Below are 14,718 nucleotides of genomic sequence, written 5' to 3' on the forward strand. Positions count from 1 at the left end.
CACACTTTAGGAAGCTTTTGACTTGTTCACTAGAAACAACTCTATTGTCTTCATATTTCATCAATTTATGTAATATTTAATGATATCACATCATTAAAATAACAAAATGCAAGTGTCCTAAACAGACGTAGGAAACAACTGCTTCACAGGGAGGATACAATTCATATCAGAAGGTAACCTACTAACCTTGTTCTGTGGTGGGAACGCTGGGGTACAAAGGGAATAGGCGGTGATTCTGGTGACTCCAGGAAAGGGAGGCAAGTGAAGAGTGTTTCTCAGGACTTCCCTGGTGGCGCAGTCGTTAAGAATCCGCCTACCAATGCAGGGGACACGGGTTTGAGCCCTAGTCTGGGAAGATCCCACACGCCGCAGAGCAACTGAGCCCATGTGCCACAACTACTGAGCCCACGTGCCACAACTACTGAAGCCCACATGGCTAACGCCTGGGCTCCACAACAAGAGAAGCCACCACAATGAGAAGCCCACACACCACAACAAAGAGTAGCCCCCGCTCTCCACAGCTAGAGAAAGCTCACGCGTAGCAACGAAGACCCCACGCAGCCAAAAATAAATAATAAATAAATAAATTTATTTCAAAAAAAAAAAACTGTTTCTCTGTGAGCGTGGTACAAGCATGTTACAGGGCCCCAGCTGGTGCTCCTTGAGTCACTGACAAGCTGCCAGCATGGCTGGGTCCCCTGAATATTGACTTGGGGCAGCTGTCCCAAGTCATCACACTCTAGGGACTGTGCAGTATTGTGCCCTGGAAAGCATGCATTAAACACTTGCTTTAGCTTCTTCTGGAATGTAGTATGTGGAATAATAGATGACTCCTCTTAACAATGCAACTACCAGAGAATTACTACTGATGAGAGACCAGCCTTATATATCCCATAGCAGATTTAGCTTTGCAAGGCACATTTAACGTTCTCAAACTGCTGAATCTAGAGAGAGACAGTAAAATCTCTGTAAGCATATTCTGGCAGCAAGTCACCGGGTAACTAGCAAAGAACACCCAAAATAGCAGGCAAAGATGACTGAACAATATAAAAGTCGAGAATCTAAGCAGTGGTTACTATATTACCATGAACTGAGACTGGGGAGCCCACGTCTTGCAGCAAAGGCCCAGCCAGCTTTCTAATTTATTTTATGCTAAAATTGGGTTGATAAAAAATGACCCTATTCTCTGCTGTCAGTACTTTGGAAAAATTTTCCCATAGTTTGGAAAGGAGGGAAATAAGATTTCCCTGTGAGAGTTAACTGTAAAACCAAGAATGTCATTGATTACATATAGATATGCAGTCTCTCAAGAGATCGAGTATTTCCAATATGAAACCTTTTCATATTGTTCTCTATCAAGGCCTTAATTAATGGTAGAACTTGAAGGGGCCTAAAAGGTTCAAATGTTAGGACTCAGAAAGGTTACATGATATGTTCAAGGTCCTAAGGTCAATTATGAGTTAATCCGGCCTATGACCTAGGTCTCCCAGGTCCTAGTCTCATGTTTTTCTCATTATAACACCCACCTTCTAGTTGGAATTGTCTGATTAGCTGGGGTCACTGTATCCTTAGAGATACGGTTACTATAGCTGAGGACCAAATTACCCTACAAATCAATGAGGTAAAACAACTGTTTATAATGCTTATTGGGTCTGTGGGTCACAATTCAGACAGGGGCTGTGGAGATGACTTGGGGCTAAGATCCCCTGAAGACTCACTCACTCGCTCACTCACATGTCTGCTGACTGATGGTGGCTCTCGCTGGGACCTCAGCACCTACAAGCAGCCTCTCTATGTAGCCTGAGCTTCCTCACAACATGGTGACTGGCTTCCAAGAGGGCATCACAAGACAGTCAGGCAGAGGCTCTATTGCCATTTATGGCCCAGCTGGGAAGGCATGCAACATGACATCCACCCCATCCTCTTTTTGTTGGGGCAGTCATAAAGTTCTACCCCAGTTCAAGGGGAAGGGAATAGACTTCACCTCTTGACGGGAAGTGGCAAGGTCCTGGAACAGCGTGTGGGGTCAGAAATATTGCTGTGGCCACTTATGGAAATTACAATCTGCTACAACTAGAATTAAATGCCTTCTTTACAAGAAAAAATTAGAGGGAGAAAAGAGGCAGCAGAAGAACAACTAACAAATCACACCTGAAGTCTGAGTATGCCTGCTCCCATTTCTCTCCCTCTGGGGAACTTTGCAATCTGTGCTTACTGCAAATTGAATGGGAATAAAGCATGTTAACTCAACATGATTGGAGCTTTTATTTCATTTAAATGTCTAGTTTGGTGTGTTGGAAAGTATGTTTCCAGCTTTTAGGCTAGGGATAAGATGTATCCTTCACAATGAGGAAAAGGGGAAAAACTATTTTAATTGAAGAACTTATTTTTTAATATAGATCATCTACTAGACTATAAAGAAAACATCAACAAATCTCCTAAAGCACAAAGTGCACAGACATTCTCTGACCACAGAGCAATAAAACTATAAATTAGAAACATTTAAACAAAACTTTCCCACCCACATGGAAATTCAAAAATACCCTTCTCTATATCTCTTGGGCACAAAAGGGGAAATATGATTGCAATCATAGAATATTTAGAAAATAAAAATAATGAAAACACTACAAATCAAAACTCCTGGGATACGGCTAAAGCTATATTTTAAGAGGCACATAAATAAGTAAGGAATGAATAATGACAATGCCAGCAGCAGCAGCAATGGCTAACACTTTCTATTCTAGGAGCTTTATATGTATGGACTCATTTAATCCTCACAGCAACCTACAGGTAGATGCTATTATTTTCATTCTCATTTTACAGAGGAACAAATTGCGACACCGAAGGGATGAGTGATTTGAGCGAGATCATGCAACTAGCCCCTGTCATTCCAGGCACTGGGGTTACACAGTGACCTAGAAGGCAAAGTGTACGCTCTCTTACAGCTGTGAGCTCCTCATTACTGCTGGGCAGGTGTGGGAGTGCCAGCTTCTCACGAGGCCTTCACGGATGCCTTCCTGGATGGGAGGGGCAGAAGTGCCTCGTTACCGCCGGGTGGTGGCAAAAGCCCTGAAGCTCCCCTAGGCCTTCTCTGGCAGTACCCCATCTGGGATGGGGAGAGAGGCCTTGTTACTGCCAGTGGGGGTGGAAGTCCAGGCTCCCCGTGTGGTCTCCACTGGTACTGTGGAGAGGGGAGGGAGGAGAGTGTGTATCATTCATGCCTGTTGGGGATGAAAATCCCAGCTCCCTATGTATCCTTCTCTGCCGCCACCTTGGCAGGTGTGTTGGGGTGCCTTGGTACAGCCTAGCGGAAGGCTGAAGTCTAGTCTCCCCTCTAGGACTTGGCTGGCATGGGTGGGAGTGGGGCCACAGTTTTTGTTTGTTTTTTTTTTTTTCTGTGGTTTTTGGCTGGAGTAGAGCTGCTTAGATAATTCTAAAAGTTTTCTATTTCACTAGGCTGACCTATTCCTGGTTCTCTGGCTAAGCAGACCAGGCTTTGGTTGAAGGTTGTTTTTTTTTTGTTTTTTTTTTTTTTTGTCTGTGCCTGTTGGCGTTTGCAGGTTGCTAGCTTCTTCAGCTCCAAGTCTGGGATATATGAGGTAAACAAACAAACAAGGTAGGAACTAACCATGTGTCATTCCTCAGGTCTCAAAGTCCCTAGCTGATCTGCCTTCCTCTCTCTACCTTTCAGCCTTCTTATGTTTCTTTTATATGTAATGTCCAAGGGTTTTAGTTTCACTTAGCTGGAGGAATATGGGAAAGTACATCAACTTCATCTTCCCAGAAGAAGTTGTCTCTTATGTTAAGAAAAAAAAAAACTGACAGGATGTGTTCATTCTCAGAGCAGGAGGAGAGTCAGAATGGCAGAGAACCACTGATAGTGAGGGGTGGAGGGCAGAGAAAGGGGGTGGGATCCTGTGCACAAGTGGAAAGGATGGCCCTAGATGTGAACATGGAGAGTTCATCTGAAGTCACAAGAGGAAAAGATGAGCATCTATTAAACATGCATGGAGTTTGGTGGTGAGTGGATGAGGATGTCTCCATGGAATAAGGGAAGCCATCAACTGAGAAAGGGGGCTGGGGTCAGGGAAGGCTGGGGATTTGCAGAGAGAAGCTGCTTTGAAAGGTGGTGGAGAGAACTGACTAGAGAAATACAGAAGGATTTCTCTACAGCCTGAAGCCACATACATTTAGAAGGAAACCAGTTAGCCTAGTTGCTTCTTTTCCTCCAGAACTAGGTACAGAGTAGGCAGATAAATGCGGGTTTACTCAGTCAATAATTGTGCCAGATCAGATGAGAGAAGGACGAAGAAAAAAAAAAAAGAAAAAAAAGACATGGAGGGTGTGTATAAAGGAGTGATTATGATGATGAAACACAAAGTCAGTACCATAGCATGGCACAACTACAGAAGGCACTATTTTTATTGTATTTTGCAACACAGAGACCCAGCGTAGACTCTAATATGGATGAGGAAGAACCTGAGTAAATGGCCAGTGAATATTTGGGGGTGATTGAATTGGGAGTCCTAATAGGGCTGGAGAATTGTTAAGGTGGGACTGGTAAATTAGAGGCACGCAAAGATAGGAGATGATGGCCATAGAGAGAAGATATTTGAAATTGAGATTTAGGAGGTGAAATAGATATTGGAAATGAAAGATCTAGGATATGAGAAGGTGTAGCTGAAGTGAGGTGGGGGGTGCTTAGCAAACTACATGCCCTTCACAAACTTCCCATTGAGAATAACTAAAAACAATGAATAAAATATAGAAATATATATATTTTTAAATGCATCAGTGACCTGCTAATAAAGTAAGGCCAAAAGGAATTCTAAGCAAGGCCCAAGTGAGATGACCCAGGCACTGCTAATGGCCTTTGCACTGAGGACTTTTGACAAATCAGGGGATCTTGAGATCCAGTGTTCACAGCCTTGTGAAATATGGATGATAGTTGACAAAGCCTAGGTCCAGCCCAAAGAGGGCAGCATAAAAGACAATCCTACATAAAGCTCGAAAGGGTATACTAGAAATAAAATTGCCCCCATTGCAGACAACAAGGACATTTGCTTATGTTAAAATTTGGCGCTGGTAAAGGAGAAGAAAAATCTTTCCTGAAAGTTTCTAAGTACAAGCTAGCCCTCACGTGTGAGTTTTGTTGCCAGAGTAGCACTACCTGGGTGGTCTGGAAAACCTTCAAGCTGAGAATTTAGTTTAAAGTGGCCCTCCTTCAGTAGTACCCATGAGCATCTGGCAGAAACACATGCAGATCCTTTTTAAATGAACTCCCTTCTATCTAGGCTTCAAAGAATTCCCATAGAAATATGAATTCACAATTAGAAAAGAAAAGCATCATGAGCGAGACCCAACAAAATAACAAGCAACTCACATCACCCACAAAAAGTCAATCAGGTGTTGGAAATATCAGATAGTATAAAATTTATATACAATTTATAATGATTAGAGGGCAGAAACTAGGGAGTCATCTGCAGGAGATAAGATTTTTACATACACATAAAAATACATATTAAAGATAGGGACGTTGCTGGTGTAGTCTTTTTATAGGTTTTATAAACCACTTGAGCCTATATCCGTCATTTTAGTGTCTGACATGTTTGGAACTATCAGTGCTTTGTTGGTTTATGGCTTAAATTCCTTTTCTTGTCCGTTTCCTTCTTCCCTTCCCCCCGCTTTAAAAATTTTCCTATACAGAAAAATAGAATTAAGATTTTTTTTTAGTAAAATTGATACTTATAAGGTCAATATTTTAAAAATGCATTTCTATATACCAGCAACAAAAAATTAGAACGTGTAATAAAAAGACAGATGCCATTTACAGTAGTATCAAAAATATGAATTACCTAGGAAGAGATTTAACAAAATATGAGTAAGACCTGTATACAGAAAATCATAAAATGACTGAGAGAAATCAAAGGAAATTTAAATAAATGGAAAGTGATACTATGTTTATGGGTAGGAAGATTCAATATTATAAAGTTGTCATTGCTTTTCCAATTGATCCGTAGATTTCTTTTATTACATTTAAAATCCCAACAAAGTATTTATTTTGACTGGTGGGCATTGAGGAATGGATAGTGGAACTTGGCACGTTGATTCTCAAGTGTATCAGAACGGACACTGAAAATCAGTTGAGAAAGTATGAGCTTTAAATAACTGATGCTGAGACAACTGGTTATTCGTATAGAAAAAAGGGGATCTGAACCCCTACCTCACACCACATGCCAAAAATCAATTCTAGGTGTCTAAAAGACTCAAAATTAGGTAGAGTTTTTAAACTTTTTGAAAGTAATAAAAGAAAATGCCCTTTTCAATTAACGGATGAGAAGAATCTCTGAAGCGAGACAGAAAAGCATAGAGAGTAAAGTAAATTACTATTAAAGTGAACTACATTAAAATGAAGAACTTCCGTTCATCAAGATATACCATAACAGAAGTGAAAAGGTGAGTCACACACTGGGAGAGGGTATTTGCTATACCCATATGACAAAGGGTTAGTATCCAGACCAAAAACTGTAAGCCATTCAGAAAACTACAACCTAATTTATTTTAAAGGGGAAAAAGATTTGACTGGGCATATCACTGAAGAGAGAACACAAATGGTAAAATAACATATGAAAATATGTTCAACTTCATTTGTAATCAGGGAAATGCAAATTAAAACCACAGTGGCATATTATTTCAATCTCATCAGCTTGACAGAAATTTTTCAATGTGGAATACCAAGAATTAGAGATGTGGAACCACTGAATTCTTATACAGTGTTTGTGGGAGAGTCAATTTATTTCAACCATTTTGGAAGATAATTTGCATTATCTATTAGGTTGAAGGTATGCATGCCTTTTGACTCAGCAATTCTACTCTCTGATGTTTGGCCTAGAGAAACTCTTGTACACATGTAGTGGGCGGTAGGTACAAGATGTTCATAGTAGCATATCTGTAAGAGCAAAAACTAGAAACAACCAAGATATTCACCAACAGTAGAATGGAGTAAAATTCTGATATATTCATATAATTGAATACTATACAGAAATAAACATGAATAAACTGTAGTTATTTGCAACAACATGGATGCATCTCAGGAACATGTTATTAAGTGGAAAAAGTATGTCCCAGAAAGACCCATATGGTAAATTCCAATCATATGAAGTTCAAAAGCATGCAAAAATCATATATACATACATATATATGTATATACACACACACACACACACACACACACACACACACACATATATATATAGAATGATTAGGAAGGATGGGATTGGAGAGGGACACATAGGGGCTTAAATGTTCTATGTCTTAAATGGGACAGTAGGTGCACAAGTGATCATGTCATTGTTACTTTTTTTATCCTTAAACATTTATTTTATAAATATTCTTTTGTATATATCCGATACTTAATAAAATGTCAAGGCTCTTTGGAATTGAGGAGGTAAAAAGAGCTTTATCACAGAATGATTTCATGCTGGAAAGTTAGAAACAACAACAAAGGTCCCCAGTAAAGGTCTGGTTAAATAAATTAAGGTACATCTGTATAACAGAATAGCATCCAGCAAGGAAGTGCATACACTGACATGAGATGTTCCTTGTATAGCAGATGAAAGAAGTTACAGAACAGTATGATACCTCATTTACATAAGAAATATAAAAATACACATACATAAGAATAGAAAAAGCGTTGAGTGAGTACACCAAAAAGTTAACTGTACTGGAATCTGGGTGTTGACTATTAGAATTATACTTAGGGTTTTTTTTCTTGATTTCTTCTCATTTTTTTCTACCAGAAACATATATTACTATTATACCAAAAAAAGTCAGAGAAAGAGTAGCAAAGAATATCTAAGAAACATCAGAAAGAAGAATGTAAATATAAAATGTTTGGAAACGACCTTCACAAAATATATTAACATATTATTTGAAGAAAATGGTTACACTTTTATTAGAGTTAAAAATGAGATTTGAAGATAAATGGATTTATCTATCTATCTATCAAGTTTCTGGCTAAAAGGCAATATAATAAAGATTTAACTTCTTCCCAATTTAATTTACAGGATTAAAATAATCCCAAACAAAATCACAAAGAAGTTTTTTGTTTTTTGTTTTTCAGGGCAAATCATTCATTTATTGTTTAAAGATTGCAAGACAACATCTGAATTTCTGTAGCACAATGTAAATGTTTTACTTTTTTGATAAAGCAGAGTATAATAGAAAAAACAATTAGTTTCCAGTAATATCTATATCTCTATTCAAAATTAAGCCTTCCACAGACATGTTACCTGGAAACAAAAGCCTGTTACAATAAGCAAAGCTTCAACCAGAGCGGCTACTTGCTGTGCTATGTAAAATGGCTGCAAGGTCACAGCCTTGAGGGCGCTGGAAGTCTATTCTCCTATTCCACATGAAGTAGTTTGGTGAACTTCAAACGTCCGTTCATCTGCAACCAAGCTGGCAACCTTTAACTGATTCTTTCAAGCAGGTAAAAAATAAATTAAAAGAAATCCCTACACTGATGTTCCTTGATTTACACTGTTAAGTCGTTCATTAACATGTAATTCTGGCTAAGAATTACATTTGAGACTCCTTGCTCAGATTTTGGTTAACAGTACAAATCTTTCCGAAATTCAAGTGCTTCTTAATCAATCATTTGTCAGCTAGGATACATTCAGGCATCAGCTGCAACTACAGAATAGATGCACTGCCTCAGCACTTTGGAAAGACAGAATCTAGAACACTACTAGCAGACAAAATATCTGTTACTAGACAGCATATGTGCAGTACAGCAAGACAAAAACATATATTCATATGTTGGCTTGTTTAAGCCTCAAGCCCTCAGTCCTTTGTTGAAATACAATAATTTCATTCCTATGGTTTTCAATACCAAAAACTCAACCCCCAGGAGGGCTAAAGTCTAATTTATACTCCAAACCAAGTAGCAGTGCAGTTCGCTACTACTGAGGCTGAATCCATAGACTTCAAGACCACGTCCAGAAGACAAGTTATTATGTGTAACACCCTAGAAGGTCTGAAGCATAATAATCATATACATAGCTGGTCCTCCAGAGCTTTTTACCTATAACATGTTTTTTGATGAAAGTTATTTAATGCACTGGAGATAACTGGGACTTACTGATCAAATATTTGAATACTTGTACTTACCTGGGATTTCATTGCTGCTGAAAGAAAAAGGAAGAACAGGACTCACTTTAAAAAAAAGAACAAACTTTAGAAGTGAAAGTAAAAATCTGATCACACACTATCACTTTTGGAAGCAGCACAGAGGGGCAGTCAACGGTAAAACACTGGTGCAATAGGTCAAAACTCTAGGCCAAAAATCCATTATTATTATCATCAGTGACAGTACCACAACTGTGCCCTTCATAATTAATAATCACTCCTAAGAATCTTCATTTGGCACCAGATGATGTGTTTAAGAGAAACACTCTGGGAGGTTTTGAATCAGACTTGGTTTTTTGTTAGCCAAGTTACAGGAAAATGTTTAAAGTGGGGGGAAGGGAAGAAGGAAACGGACCAGAAAAAGAATTTAAGCCATAAACCAACAAAGCACTGATAGTTCCAAACATGTCAGACACTAAAATGACTGATATAGGCTCAAGTGGTTTATAAAACCTATAAAAAGACTACACCAGCAAAGTCCCCATTTGTCTGTAGAGTTCAGAAACTAAAACAAGGAATATTTTAGCTTAAAACCTTATCTCAAAAGAATCATATACACGTCACATGAATAAAACCTGAAACCAAACATTTTTAATAGCTCCAATACCCCAAATATAAAGAAAAACTTAATTCAGAAGACTGGGCAATCTCTATCTCCCCTCCACACTAACCACCCATCCCATGGAAGACCAAGGGAGATCAGACCTTCCAGACTTAGGCAACACCTGGCTGCCGCAAAATTCTACGGAGACTCCTTGTGGAACAGCAGTCTCCCATCTCTTGTGTCTCTCCCTGTCATGATCATGCAGGAAGCAAGTCTGGCTGTGCTATCTGTTATCACTGTCTGTCACCCATCTGCAACATGATATTGCTACAAAGGTAAGTACAAAGTAACGTATCTAGTTCCCTTTCCCCCAGAAGGTTGAGGCTCAGGTACAGGGGTAATTCTCCTGCGCACACAGTCATTATTTAGGCCGACTCAGTGACGTCAACAGGCTTCATCATGTGATCAGGTTTGTTGCCAGCTGCATAATGCTCCCACATCTGTAGATAGAGGCGCTCTAGTTCCAGTGTGTATTGTTTGGTGTTGAACAGAGGGCTAGATATTCTCTGCTTCCAGACTTTGCCACGAATTCTCTTCAGGTATTCTAGATCAGTTCCCAGTTTCACAGCTATGTCTTCATACTCTTGTCTATTTTTAGCAATAAGCTCAAGACAGCCTAAACAGGTGAGCTGGGAAGCTGCAACTCGGGAAGCAAGAGTCTCTCCTGGCATAGTCACCATGGGTGTCCCCGACCAAAGGACATCCATCCCTGTGGTGTGTCCATTACAGAGTGGAGTGTCCAAGCAGACATCAGCCAGCTGGCCTCTCCGAACATGTTCCTCTTTAGGAGCAACAGGTGAAAAAATGATACGGTTCTGGGGAAGGCCCATATTTTGCGCGTACTGTTGAATATTAGGTTCTCCTGCTGGGAAACGCAACAGCCACAGTACGCTATTGGGAACACGCTTCAGAATATTTGCCCACATCTGCAAAGTAGATGGGTCAATTTTATATAGCTGATTAAAGTTACAGTACACAATGGCATCTTCCGGTAACCCGTACTGAGAACGTGTGGTTACAATAATGGTACGGGGAACCTCCTCTCCAGTGGCAGCCTTATTGTTGATCTGGGTAGTTGCCAGTCCATTGCTAATACTGAATCCATTAATTGTTATCTGAATTTGTCCTCTGTTAATCATTTCAATAACTGCTTCTGCAGTCGTATTCATAGGAATGACAGGCATATTAAGATCTATATTGCTGCTGTCTGCTTTGTCTCCTCCATCAGGACATTTCATCTTGACAATTTTCACGTCTGGTAGACTATCAAGAAATGCTTTGAGGTCGATGCCATTTAGCACAATTCGATTGTCATAAATGTGCCCATTGGACTTAAAATCGATGACTGCTTTTTTCTTCAGGTGAGGGAACATATTAGCATGATCACCAATAAAGAAAGTATGGGGCATATAAGCCAGTTTCTCAGAATACTGCTCAGCAACTTCAGCAGGTGAAGTTTCCCGATCAGTGATGATATAATCCATGAAAAGCGCGCCACTAGTCCCAGGGTACCCCAGCCACATTGCCTGAATAGGAGCTGGCCTGAGAGCAAAGAGTTCATTTCGAGCACCCCTGGTATAACCATTCATATTTACGAGGATGTGTATACCATCTTGATGGATGCGATCAGCTGCTTTTCCATCGCATGGAATCTGAGAAAGATCAACGAAATGATCGGCTTCTGCCATCACCTTCGCTCGGAAGTTTGTGCCATCATCTGGGCTCAGGGCATAACAGAATACCTCAAATTTATCACGATTGTGCATGCCTGGAATAGACTGCATAAGATGAGAAGTAGGATGGTTCCCAAAGTCAGAACTCACGTATCCTACACGCAGTCGACCATCACTGAGCTTCAAGTCCTTTGGATGTTCATACGGTGGTTTGTGAAGGACATTGATGTTATCCAGGCAGAGGTGCCCATGCCTCTCGGCAATAGCCTTCCTGACGCCGTGAGGAAGAGGATATAACATGCTGTGATGAGGCTGCACAGAAGGCAACCTGTTCTTCTCTAACTGGTCAGCCACAACGCTGACCAACCTCTTCATGCGCTCATCATAGTCTGTCCAGTCACAGACAATCTGCAGGCAATGAGCCAGATTACAATAAGCGTCAGGAAAGTCAGGTTGAAGCTTCAGAGCAGTGCGATAAGAAGCAATTGCTTCTGGAATATTCCCTGAATCCTTGTGAATGGAAGCCAGATTGCTGTGGGCATCCGCAAATGCAGGGTTAATCTGAATGGCACGTGTATAACACTGCAAGGCTCCCTGAACATCCTGCATCCCCGTTAGAGTGTTTCCCATATTACAGTAGGCCTCAGCAAAGGTAGGACTGATTCGAATAGCCTCCTTATAATGCATCAGAGCTTCCTGCACTCTTCCCTGCTGCTGCAATACACTTGCTAAATTTGAATGGACAGCAGCAAACTCTGGGAAGACTTCTAATGCTTTACAATACAAGCGAACTGCCTCTTCAATGTTTCCCTGTTCTCGCTTGATATTGGCTAGGTTATTCAGAGAGTCTGCATGGGTGGGACACAGCCACAGAGCTGTATTATAACAATCTTCTGCTTCGGCAACACTGCCCTTCTCTTTGAGAGCGTTGGCTAGGTTGCAGTAAGCGTCCGGGAAGTGTGGTTGCAATTCAATAGCTCGCCTGTAGGTGTCTATTGCCAGATCTATCAGGCCTTGCTCATAGTATACACAAGCCAGGCTGCCATGTACCACTGCATGATTTGGACTCAAGCTTAGGGCACGAAGGTAAGCTGCCACAGCTCGTTCAAAAATCCGTGCCTCTTTGAAGACATTTCCTAAATTGATATAAGCATCCAGAAAATTGGGGTCATGGGTGACAGCCTTTTCAAAGTGATGAATTGCAAGCCAAATCTCCCCTTGTGCATTGAAAACACAGCCAAGGTTACTCCAAGCTACTGCAAAGTTCGGTTGCGTCTCAATTGCTTTCAAATAACATGCCTTGGCTTCTTCCAAGCGACCCAGGGCTTTGAGCAGGTTCCCCAGGTCACTGCAAACACAGTACAGATCAGGATTGTACTGAAGAGCGGAGGCGTAAGCTTGTACTGCCCCTTCCATGTCGCCTGCTGCTACCAAAGCGGCTGCCAGGTTAATATAACCATCGATGAAATCTGGTTTGAGACGCAACGCATGCCGGTAATGCTCGATTGCTTCCTGCAACTGCCTGCTTTCCTTGTACACATTCCCCAAATTCGAATAGGCTTCTGCCAGAAGAGGGTTCTTTTTAATTGCCAGAGTACTAAAGTGGGCAGATCCGTCCAGCCTTCGACACCGGAAGTGTATAGATGAAAGTAATAAAAGTACACCAGTATTGTCTGGCTCTTGTCTCCAGAGCTGCATGCAGTGTCTCTCAGCTGCCTCAAAATCTCCCGCCTGATAGGCTCGATGTGTCAACTCTGCTAACCCTTGGAAGGAAAGCATACGTTTCGTTGGGTCTGTGCTGTCGGCCACGTTGCCCACGGAAGACGCCATCTGGAGCTTCTGGAGGGAGTGCGAAAAGAGGGTAATTGAGTCCCGCTGCTGCCACTACTGGCAAGAATGTTTCTAGAGGTAGCAAATACAAGGGCAGTAGCCGTACCACTGCTTTGGCAGGCTTAAGCGGCGGCAGCAGTTACATACACTGAACCTTAGGAACTCTGGTTGGCCATCTATCTCTCACGGTCTTGAAAAAATCACAATGAAGTTTAAGTTTTTTTTAATTGATAAGATGGTTCTAAAGTTTATCTGGAGATGCAAGAGGGAAGAGATGTGGGGACATATGTATATGTATAACTGATTCACTTTGTTATAAAGCAGAAACTAACACACCATAGTAAAGCAATTATACTCTAATAAAGATGTTAAAAAAATATAGAGTTTATCTGGAAGAATAAATGGGGCTATTGATAATAGAATTCTGAAAATTAAAATTAAGAGGTTAGACTTGTTCTAATGGATCAATTTTAAAATGAATGCTAAAGCGACAACCATTGAACCACTATGATACAGTCAAATAGAAAGCTCTTAAACATCTAGTAGAAAGTGCTCAAACATCTCTTTATATTTTTAGAAACAGTGAATGTTGGAGGAAATAATGGTAATAGAGAAAGTAGAACATAAATAATGTTGGAATAATGGTTAAGGAAGGGTAGTTAATTTTTACCTTAAAATACGTTCTAAAACAAATTTGACTGTATTTACCTAAGATAAATTATAGATAAGTTAATGTAAAAAAATTTAAATCATTATTCAGAGGGAGCACAGAAAATATGTAACAGATTCACGAGGGTATAAGTCACTAAATCCAATGACTTTGCAGGACCAACTGATAATCTTGACTACCAACACTCTTTTTCTTCCCTTTGCCTCCTTTGACTTCTATGACACACACTGCCCTGATTTTTCACCTCACTTTGGTTGCTACTTCTCCAATTCCTTTGCAAGATTATCCTCCTCTGAAAGCCATTACATGTTTGAGTTCCTCAGGGCCCATTCCTTCTCTACACTGTCTCCCAAGATATTCACATTTATAGCCACGGCTCCAATGACCACCTCTACTCAGGTGACTCAAATTTAACTCTCCCCCAGGCATTTCTTACCTATCAGTATAAGTCAGAATCCCTGAAAGAGAAAGGTGGCACACTCAAATGTACCGTAATTAAGGAGACTGTAGTCAAGAGATCATTTGCAAAGGGTTTGGGGAAAACAACAGAGGACAGTAGTCCAGCATCTCAGGGAGCTTTTACTGCCTAGGCTTAAAGGAGGAGGTTAGGGACTTCCCTGGTGGCTCAGTGGTTAAGAATCCACCTGCCAGTGCAGGGGTTCAAGCCCTGGTCCGGAAAGATCCCACATGCCACGGAGCAACTGAGCCTGTGCGCCACAACTACTCAGCCTGCACTCTAGAGCCCACGAGCC

The 14,718-nt window shown here is 40.8% G+C and overlaps 1 pseudogene; it reads right to left on the bottom strand.

Moving 5' to 3' along the window:
• Positions 1-10,158: 10,158 nt before the first annotated feature.
• On the bottom strand, positions 10,159-12,882 carry LOC137758627 (UDP-N-acetylglucosamine--peptide N-acetylglucosaminyltransferase 110 kDa subunit pseudogene; annotated as a pseudogene).
• Positions 12,883-14,718: the final 1,836 nt, after the last annotated feature.

Source organism: Eschrichtius robustus, chromosome 2 (genome assembly GCF_028021215.1).
Source record: "Eschrichtius robustus isolate mEscRob2 chromosome 2, mEscRob2.pri, whole genome shotgun sequence".
In the NCBI taxonomy this organism is placed as follows: domain Eukaryota; kingdom Metazoa; phylum Chordata; class Mammalia; order Artiodactyla; family Eschrichtiidae; genus Eschrichtius; species Eschrichtius robustus.